The sequence below is a fragment of the Zingiber officinale genome, chromosome 7A (genome assembly GCF_018446385.1).
Source record: "Zingiber officinale cultivar Zhangliang chromosome 7A, Zo_v1.1, whole genome shotgun sequence".
NCBI classification, from domain to species: domain Eukaryota; kingdom Viridiplantae; phylum Streptophyta; class Magnoliopsida; order Zingiberales; family Zingiberaceae; genus Zingiber; species Zingiber officinale.
This window is the reverse complement of record NC_055998.1, coordinates 67,800,841-67,812,229: the sequence shown is the minus strand read 5'-3', so window position 1 is coordinate 67,812,229 and position 11,389 is coordinate 67,800,841.

The following is an 11,389-nucleotide window of genomic DNA, read 5'->3' as shown; positions in this document are numbered from 1 at the left end:
CTTACTTTAAATTACTTGTTATCTTTTCTAACTAGACCTTGGTCTTGTTCTTACTTGTAGTTACCCATAATCCTCAAAAGGTTTAATAGGGCACACAATTATTTCACTAAAATACATGGCTATTCATCTTATTAAAATAGCAAAAACAACTAACTATATGCTTCAGATTAAAGAGCTATTAAAAGTTATCTAACACATATATATGCATATGTATCAAAACAGGAAACTAGAAACTGAATTATAATTCGATACTGCTATTCGAATACTGCAAGTGTATCTAACAAGTAGAGAATTGCAACTAACTGAGCATGCTATAAAAATCAAGCAAGCAAATCAAATTACAAGATAAGCTTAATAGCGCTTCATGTTCAAGAAATTCAAGAAACTAACACTACATACTTTAAATGAAGGTTGTTCTTGCCTTTCTAAGTAGCAGGGAAAATGCTATTCTAATACTGCATACTTTAAATAAAGGCTGAACCCATTCTTATACATGGCAGCGAGATACACTCTACTACTACAAAATGAACAGTTGATAGCAAGGGAAAATACTCGTGCAGTATACTTATAAGTGACTAGTTGACATTAAAATGGCACTAGCAGTATAGTATACTCAACCTTGAACAGTATGCAAATTCTAACCGTTCATGTGCATCTCAAAGCAAGGGAAGGACTAAGCTATAATGTAGAATTCTGCATTCAAAAAAACTAAAAACTGTACTTAAATAGAATGCATTGTTCTAAGCTCCAATGGAACGGTTTGTTGTTCCCATAAAACCTGCATTTGCTAAGGTAAAAACACATCTAATTCTGCACCCATTTCATGACACAAACTCAAATCTGAACAGCAAGCTTAAGGAAATTGGTTATGCCCATCTTCCTAACACCTAACTGGTTGGCACAGCAAGATTACATACCCAAATTACTCCACAATGAGGTGATATCATATTCAACCCAGAATATTCGGAAGTTATAGTCATGGCAGCGACCAACACCATACAACCCAAAATCTCAAATCATGCTTCATTAGATTGGCAAGAAAACAATCAAAACCTTGGATCTATTCTAGAATCCCTAAACATCAGAACTCACTATAGGTGCAATTCCGATAACACAACTGAAGTAATTCTTCCCAGAATGGTGGCACGGCAGAAGAACTTAAACACATCCATGTTCCTTCTTTGAAAGTCACGGCAGATTCGAAACAAGAAGAAACAAAACCGAAAACAACTCCTACCACAAGTGAGTAGTACTTACCCTTGCTTTTAGAACTTATAACCGAGAGGGAGGGGCGGCTAGGGTTTCGGGTGGAGCTTGAAACTCGGCGGCTCCTTTGTGCTTCCGAGCTCCCTTCGTCGGGATGACCACCCACGAGTGAAGATTGGCCGGAAAAGGGCTTCGCCGGCGCCGGAGAACAAAGCCCTAGCACTATGTGAAAATCTGTATTAGACTTCGCCACTATTTACTTCGACAATCAATAATTATGAAGTAATATATTACAATTAACTTCGGTACAAAATTTAACATAGTAAATACTAGTTTAGACTTCATAGATTTAAAAATACAGGCTTTACTTCCAATTTTATCTAATATTATACTTCGCGATATATATTTGACGAAGTAATAGGTCACAAAATTAAACTATATATTTAAATGTTGAAGTAATAAGTTATAACTGATTAAAAATACTAGTTGAACCGACCGGTTTATTTTTTTCCACACGAGAACCCTAATTACTTTACTTTTCTCTCGTCGTGTGCACTCGCCCTCTATCTTCTATTTTCTTCGTGTTTTTTCTCCTTGCGCCCTCTTCATGTTTTTTCGCCCGACGCACAGATTCTTCACTCGACAACCTTCAACTCCCCAGCGGCCTTCAACTCACTGCCGGCGACCTTCGACTCCCCCGACAACAAATCTACTTTACCCAGCCGGCGGTCTTCGAGTTGTTCCCCCGAACGCACAAAGATCTTTTCCTCTCTACAAAGCTAGGTTTGTTCCCTCTTCGACATCTTCTTTCTTTTCCTCTCTGCCTCGCCGTTAGGTTTCTTTTCGTTTCCTCTCTATTGCTTTGTCTCTAACCGATCCTAACTATTGTTTTGTTGTCGTGTGCCATTTAGGTCTTCTCTGTGTTTTTTAGCCTTGCACCCTCTGCTTGTTTTTTCACCCGATGCAAACAATCGACTTCACCTGGTGTCCTTTGACTCTGCCAGCGACAAATCTACTTTACCTAGCGGCCGCCCTTCAGGTTTTCTATAGCTCTAGGTTTGTTCCCTCTTCGCTCTTCAGGTCGGATCTGTGTCATGCCATTGCTGGTTTTCGGATTAATTGTGACCATCGTGTTGCAGACCTTGAGGCAACGAAGAAGCTCCTCAACAAGCTTGCGGTGATAAAGCTCAATGGAGGACTGGGAACCACCATGGGATGCACGGGTCCCAAGTAAGTAAATCGTTAAGGGTTGTTTATCTTTAAACTTTCTGTCGAATGCAAAGCTTGTAAATTTATTGCTAAAGTGATGATTGTGTTGATGAGTTGATATGAGTTAGTAGTTTCATTTGAAATAGCCTTTGTGCTCGGATATTTAGTCTTTTAATAGTGGAGAACATCGAACAATATTTTAACAAAGAATGTTGAGGGAAAGAATTATCTTGTTTCTTCTTTGAGTCATCTAGTGCTTCTAAATCTTGTAGGAATAGTTGCGAACCTGTCTGATTTGGCTGGCTACATAAAGAATTATACAATTCATGAATTAAGGCTACCGGATTGGTTTTTTTTGGATGAGCTTTGTGAAACTAGTTTTTGATTGGTCCCACCCTCTTAAATGCAAGCACAAGTATTTTAACTTTGTTTTAAAATCATTATTTCAATCCTCTCTAATTTGAATAATTAGATAGAAAATCCTAGCCACTTGAACTATGATTTTTTTTTTGTGCCTGGTATATGCATTATCAGTAATCTGAGAACTCAAAATATTCTTGTGTAAACTGTTTGTGCAAATATTCTCTTCTCGTAGATCACTCTGCATAGTTTTACGAAGCCTGTGGAAATCAGAAGTTCATCCAGTGCTGATAAAGCTAGTAAGAATAGTTGTGAACCCGTCTGATTTGGCTGGCTACATTAAGAATTATACAGTTCATGAATCAAGACTACTAGATTGGTATTTTTTGGATGAGCCTCATGAAACTAGTTTTTGATTGTTCCTTCCCTATTAAATGCAAGCAATAAGTATTTTAACTTAGTTTGAAAGTCATTTTTTCAATCCTCTATAATTTGAATAATTAGATAGTGAATCTTATCTACCTGAACTATGACTTTTTTTGTGCCTGGTACGTGCATTATCAGTAATCTGAGTATTCAAAATATTCTTGTGCAAACTCCTTGTGTAAATATTCTCTTCTCGTATATCACTCTGTGTAATTTTTTCTAAGCCTGTGGAAATCAGTGATTGCTGTGATGAATTTAGCATCTCAAAAGTGGTAGGATTTCAAAAACAAACTCACTAGCAGATTTGTTTGGCCAAATAAAGACAATCTTGAAAAATTGAGTTCTCCACCGAGTCAATATCAGATCCCAAAAGCAGTTTGGAAAGCATTTGTAGATGAGAGACTTCATCCATCATGGGAGGTATGCACACATATCGTGTTAGTTGGAAATTTTGCTTATATAATTTGTTGTCTTTGAAAGCTGGAAATTTTGCTTATATAGCTGGAAATTAGACTTCATGTTCGTTTTTTTTTCCAATTTGCAATTCTTTGATCATTCATTCAAGTGCTGGATGTTTGAAAAGTCCACGATGCTTTATGTTCTAGTGCTTCAATTTGCAATTCTTTGTTCATTCATTCAATTGCTAAAAACGAGCATTTATAAATCTGAAATAGAAAAGCAGTTTCTCATGTCTGCTAACTTGATGATTATAGGACCAAAGTAGATTATTTTACTTACTTTTGGAGATCTCATGATATGCATCTACTTAAATACATTGTGTTTGATGTGGATTTAACAAGTTTCGGTCAAGCAAGCTAATTTTGTGCAAGTTAGAACCTTACCAGGTTTGAGCATCACTTTGCTTCAATTTTTTTGTTGAAATCCTTTACAATTCTTTGTTTGCTTACACCTGCAAAATACCAAATAATTGGTGTAGGCATACAGTTATTTATGAATGCATACAGGTGTTTATGTTCTTTCTTTTGCTTCATGTTCGGTATTTTGCTTACACCTGCAAACCAAAATACAATTTTTTGTTTCCATATTATCTTCTATATATATAATGCATATAGGTGTTTATGAATGTATCTTCTATGTAGGTTATTCATGAAAAGCAAAAAAAAAAAAAAAAAAACGAACGATGGATTATAAATATCATCACAGATTGTCTCGCAAAGGTTACCTTGCAGTTACCTTCCATATTGTCATCACATATTGGACTCTTTGAGTAACAGGAACCGAGATCATGCTTGGCAAACTATTGTGACCAAGTAAGTAGTAACTTATGCTGATTTTGAATGCATTCAATTTATTATAGGTTGAAAAAAATAATTTCCTATTTTTTACAATGTAGTGGGGTCAAGATATACAATGCATCAAAGGGTATTTTAAAAGGACCAGGTTTTAAACAATTGACAATATGTATTTAGACATCAATTAATAATTCTTATTATTTGGATTGTGACTTTTTACATGACATTTCAATTTTATTAGGGTAATCTTAAACAAAATGGTGGTGTTGAATGTGGATATTATGTGATGCGGTACATGAAAGAGATAGTCTTAGATGAATATTCATAATTGGAGAGGAAGGTGAATTTTTTTTTTTATGAAATATTTTCTTTATAAAATATTAAGTCATTTTTCATTGATTCTCAAACTTTTGTTAATGATTCAGTTTGCAGCATCAAAAAACAAACAGTATTACAATCAATATCAGTATGATAAAGTCAGAAGTGAATGGAGCGAATTTGTCTATTTCTATGTGGATGCCTAAGTGTAGGCTATGATATAAATTTTAGATTGTATTTAGAGGTTTATGGATACAAAAGTTTTTGGGTTATGGTTAAACATTTCTTTTATGAATACACTTTTGGATTGTATTTGATAGATATTTGTGATATATTTGTTCAATTTTGGTGATGAAAATTATTGTGTTATAGCAAAATATTATGATATACACTTTTGTCAATTAAATTTATATTGTAGTAAAATATAGTCAACTACTTCGATACTATAAATAAAAATGATGAAGTAATATAATACATAAGACTTCAGTAAATTTAAATATTGTCGTAGTTAAAGAAACTATTTACTTTGTCACTGATTAAAATTATTGAAGTCGTTCGTATGTATTACTGCGCTAACTTAAATTGTTGAAGTATAGTAAAACATGTTTTCCTACTTCCATACTACGATGAAGTAATACAATAACAATTACTTCGATCAAGCTAAAATATGAAGAAGTAATATTAACTATTTACTACACCATAATATAAAAAATTATGAAGTCGTAACTTCTTTAAATTTCGTTAGACAATGTAACCTATGCAGTAATATATCATCAACTACTTCAGTATTTTTACTTGTCTTGATGAAGTAATAGCGTTTTTTTACTTCGAAAACGGTCTGATTTTGAACCAGTTTTGTACCGGTGATAGACTTCGGTAATCGTGTGCCGAAGTAAAAAAAATAACCTTTTACTTCACGTGCGTCTACTTCGGTAAATATCTAACTATTACTTCGGATAATATCCGAAGTCTATTGTCGATTTTCACATAGTGTAGCTTTGCTGTGTTTCCGCCCGAGTCCAGAAGCGCCGACGCACGCGTGAGGAGAAGAGAAAGGAATTAGGGTTCGGGAAAGAAATTAACCCTTTATAACCTAGGTTTTATTTCAGCCCTTTACTATAACTTAAATACATCTCGCTACATACTTGGTTAACAAATCATGGCAGCCCAGTTGGTTGGCTGTGTTTGGTTAGGTCAGGTTCGGCCGGAGGTCTTGGGTTCGAGTCTCACCTTCAACATTTTTGGTCAAAACTTCTTTCTTTTTTGTAACATACTAAACGACCTCCAAAAATTACATAAAAATACTCTAAAAATTCTTAAAAATCTCTAGAATATTTTAAAAGTATTTCCAAATATTTTTATGGACTTTTAGAACTTGAAATAGGGAAAATTGGGTCGTTACAATCTCCCATACCTTATAAAAAGTTCGTCCTCGAACTTAGAATAGTTCTGGATATTTCTGTCTCATACTGTCCTCACGCTTCCAAATGACTTCCTTGTGCTTCTAGTTCTGCCAGATGACTTTCACTAGTGGCACTTCTTTATTTCTTAGTCTCTTGACTGCTCTGTCCACTATCTGTGTAGGTCTGCTCTCATAACTAAGATCCTCTTGGATCTGCACTGACTGAGGCTAAATCACTTGGCTTGGGTCGTGGAGACACTTCTTTAGCATAGAGACATGCAATACATTATGTATTGCTGACATGTCTTGTGGTAAGTCCAGCTTGTAAGCTACTTTCCCAATCCTTTCTGTGATCAGGTAAGGTCCTCCATAACGAGGACTTAATTTGCCCTTCTTGCCAAATCTCATCACTCCTTTCATAGGAGCGACCTTGAGAAAGACTGAATCCCCTACATGGAATTTTAGTGGCCTACGGGGTGTGTCAGCATAACTCTTCTGTCTACTCTGGGCAGTCTCAATTCTCTGTCTGATTTTATAGATCGCCTGAGTAGTCTCATCTATCAGCTCTGTCTGAATGCCCAACTCTACCTCCATTTCTTTTCTCTCACCTGCTTCTTGCCAGCAAATGGGTGATCTGCACTTCCTGCCATACAACGCCTCATAAGGTGTCATCTTGATGGTAGCCTGATAACTATTGTTGTAAGCAAACTCAGCTAAGCATAGATACTTGCACCAACTTCCCATGAAATCTAATGCACAAGCCCTGAGCATATCTTCTAAAATCTGATTTACTCGTTCTGTCTGTCCATCAGTCTGAAGATGGATGTGCTGAACTTGAGTTTGGTGCCTAGTGCAGTCTGAACACACTCCCAAAAGTGTGAGGTGAAACGCCCATCTCTATCAGAAACGATAGATTTAGGAACTCCGTGAAGTCTGATAACCTCCTTAACGTATAGTTGTGCCAACTACTCTATGGAGTGAGACACCTTGATGGCTAGAAAATGAGCAGACTTGGTCAATCGGTCTACTATTACCCATATCGTATCATATCCATTCGTGGTTCTTGGGAGACCTGTTATGAAGTCCATGGATATGTCTTCCCACTTCCACTCTGGTATAGGAAGAGGCTGTAGAACTCCTCCTGGTCTCTGATGTTCTGCTTTGACCCTCTGACATGTCAGGCAGGTACTGACATACTTAGCTACATCTCTTTTGAGTCCAGACCACCAGAATCTCTGTTTCATGTCTTGGTACATCTTGGTAGAACCAGGATGCATGGAGTAGGGTGTACTATGAGCTTCCTCTAAAATTTTCTTTCTCAGCTCTTCATCATTGGGGACACAAAGGCGGCTCCCCTGATAAAGAATTCCATTGTCTGATACTCGAATCTCCGAATTTTCTTCTTTCTGTATCCCTTGCTTGATCTTCTGGATATCTGGATCTTCACTTTGCTTTCTCTGTATATCCTCAAGCAAGGTAGACTCTAGGGTCAATGCAGAGAGTTGCCCATAAATAATTTCCATTCCAAAGTCTGACAACTCCTTCAGCAGTGGTAGGACTAATGATGACAAAGACATCAGGGATGCACTGGATTTTCTACTTAGTGCATCTGTCACTTTATTAGCTTTGTCTGGATGGTAGAGGATTTCACAGTCATAATCTTTGACCAACTCTAGCCACCTACGCTGTCTCATGTTTAAGTCCTTCTGAGTGAAGAAGTACTTAAGACTCTGATGGTCTGTGAAAATTCTGCACTGAACGCCATACAAATAATGTCGCCAGAATTTTAGTGCAAAGACCACAGCTGCCAGCTCAAGATCATGAGTGGGGTAGTTCTTTTCATAGTCTTTGAGTTGTCTGGAAGCATAAGCTATCACTTTTCCTTCCTGCATGAGTACAGCTCCTAAGCCCATCTTGGAAGCATCACTGTAGATGTCAAAACTCCTGTCACTTTCTGGAACTGTCAGGATAGGAGCACTGGTAAGTCTCTTCTTGAGCTCTTGGAAACTCTACTCACATTTATCTGACCATTCAAACTTCTTGTTCTTCCTGGTGAGGGCTGTTAGTGGAGAGGCTATCCTGGAAAAGTCTTCCACGAATTTCCTGTAGTACCCAGCTAAACCAAGGAAGCTTCTGATCTCGCTGGCGTTCTTGGGTCTACTCCAGTTGTTGACCGCTTCTATTTTGGCTGGAACCACCTGAATGCCTTCTTTAGAAATGATGTGACCTAGAAATGCCACCTGATCTAACCAGAATTCGCACTTTGAGAATTTAGCATAAAGTTGTTTCTGCGGTAGGGTCTGCAGTACTATTCTCAAGTGTGTGTCATGCTCCTCTGGGGTCCTTGAATAGACTAGAATGCCGTCGATGAATCCGATGACAAATTTGTCAAGATATGCTCTGAACACTCTGTTCATTAAGTCCATGAACACTGTAAGTGCATTAGTCACTCCAAAAGGCATGACTATAAATTTGTAGTGTCCAGATCTGGTCCTGGAAACTATTCTGGGTGTATCACTTTCTTTCACTTCCAACTGATGATACCCAGAGCGCAGGTCTATTTTAGAGAACACTATTGCCCTTTTTAGCTGATCATATAGATCATCTCTTCTGGGAAGAGGGTACTTGTCCTTAACTGTTTCTCTGTTTAGCGTTCTAAAATCCATGCACATCCGCATATATCTGTCTTTCTCCTTAACGAACAACACTGGAGCTCCCCTGGGTGAATGACTAGGGCGGATGAAACCCTTATCAAGTAGCTCCTGAAATTGTTCTTGTAACTCTTTTAGCTTTGCTAGAGAAATTTGGTACAGAGCTTTTGAAATTGGGTTGGCGTCAGGAACCAATTCAATTTCAAACTCCGCTTCTCTGTTGGGAGGTAGTCCAGGTAGCTCTTCTAGAAATACCTCTGGATATTCACAGACTACCCGAACATCTTCCTGCTTGGGTCTTTCTTGTTATCTTTGTCCTTCCAGTTCTGATTACTTGACTGGGGTCTCTGTTTCCCCACTGTCTTGTATTCGATCTTGACTGACTTGTGTTGCGTTTGTTGTACAGTGATGCTGTTCAGATAGTGCTCACTAATACCCTGCTGACCAACTCTTCACCAATCTGTGGTCGGTGAGTTTCATTACTCACATTAAGTGCTATTTCTGGCCTCAGCCTTCGGAGCATCAGTCTGACTCATTCTTTCTCTGTACTTACTAACTCTAGGCAAAGATGTGCTAGCCCGTTGAATCTTTTGACCGCTTCTTCTACTGGTAGGTCACCTGGTCTAAATTCTATAAACTCCTCATAATGTTTATTGGTGATCCCTTGGCGGAAGAACTCTTCATAAAACCCCATCTCAAAGTTAGCCCAGCTCATCTGGTTGACTGCTCTCTTACTCTTAACTCGCTCCCACCACATACAAGCATCTCTAGATAGGCAGAAAGAGGCACACTTAACTTTCTCGACTTCTGGCCAGTCAAGAAGCTCCATTGTGCTCTCAAGTGTCTTGAACCAAGCCTGGGCATCCCAGGGCTCAGTAATGCCTGAGAAGCTTTCTGGTTTCAGCTTTAGCCATTGTATCAGGTATGCTTCTTGTCTTCTAGGTGCTGTGGCGACTTCCAGGGCAGCTGATGGGCTTCAGTCACCACTGGGGTCTCCACATTGATGGTTGGGGGAGTGGGAGGAACTGGCTGTTGATTGGTCATTAAGTTAGCAATCACTTGTTGCTGTTCTACTACTTGTCTCTGGAGTTGGGCAACAACTTCAGAGAGATTGGGCTCAGTTGATCTAAGCTCTTCGTTCTCCTGATCTTGGTTCTCAGTACGAACGGTACGGGGATGTCCTGTTCTTGACATCTAGTTATGCAGAGAAAAGGGCTTGATATCTTCTCTATCCTTTCTAAACATACATATATATGAATAATGAAAAGAGAATCAAAAACTTCTACCTTACTTAAGCACTCAAAATCAAATACTCTGTACTGCAGTTAATAATAAGGAAAGCAATAAAAGAAAGAACTTAAATAATTTCTTACTTGAAGATGGCAAGGATGATGCTGATGTGTGTGTGATGCTGGAGAATGGGAACTTGGCTCTGATACCAACTGTAACAACCACCCTTCTTACTACAACTCTTTAAGGGTGACCGTTACCTAATTACTACTCTACTCACTAGTGTCACTTATGCTATTATTAGCGACACTTAGATTTATCACGACCCTAGAGGAATTCCTACCGAAAAACTTCGGTAGAGTCTCTCTTGTACAGGTGATCAAATCAACAATACAAACACTATATACACAGCCACAGGCGGCTGGAACAAATTTTTTTACACTCACGCAGTAATAATAACACAGTAAGTAAAAGAAAACTATTCTAGAGATAGTAAACAGATAGAACTCCAACGATAGGACATAACAAGCTACAAGTGCGGAATAGACTCAATTACAATCGCAACTTCATCATAGCATTAAGGAGAAAAGAAAAGGAAACTCTAAACAGGTAAGTTTTGACAACTCCTTAGCAAACTCTTGATCTCTCCATAGTCCAGCCATCACACACCTTCATCACCACCACCTTGTCGCCTTCCTTTCATACTTTAGCTTTTCCTTTATCTGCAGTAGGAGGAAAAAGAAATCTATAAGCGAAACGCTTAGTAAGTACTAAACTATCTCACAAAAACTCGAAGTGCATAAAAATGCAAACGATACTGAAACTGAAATGCTAAAAGAAAAGCTACATGTACTCATCTAATAGCAAAGTACTCAAATAAACTGCATACTCATGATATACCAGAATAAAGCTGAATACTGGAAATAAAACTAAACATGCTCACTAAACTGATAAGAAAAGTAATGAAACTCATGCTGTATGCTTAGAATTAAAGGAACTAAACTTCTGTTGATTCTAAACATAGGTGGTACTTGTTTCATTTACTTATAGCTTTATACTTGAAATTAATCTTTTAATTTCTTTTACTTTTACTTTTCTTTCTTCTTCTTTTTCTTTTTCTTTCTTCTTCTTTTTCTTTGGGCCAGGCTTAGTACCATCTTATGCGCGCTCTCTAATAGTGACTGAGGTAGCGAGCCTCCAGTCCTATGAGGATAAAGACCTCGGTCTTACCAGGGCCAAGACCTCGGAATTGGTCACCTGAATTTGTTTAACGACAACCTCGGAAGTCGGGTACTAGCCTCTTACTTTAAATTATTTGTTATCTTTTCTAACTA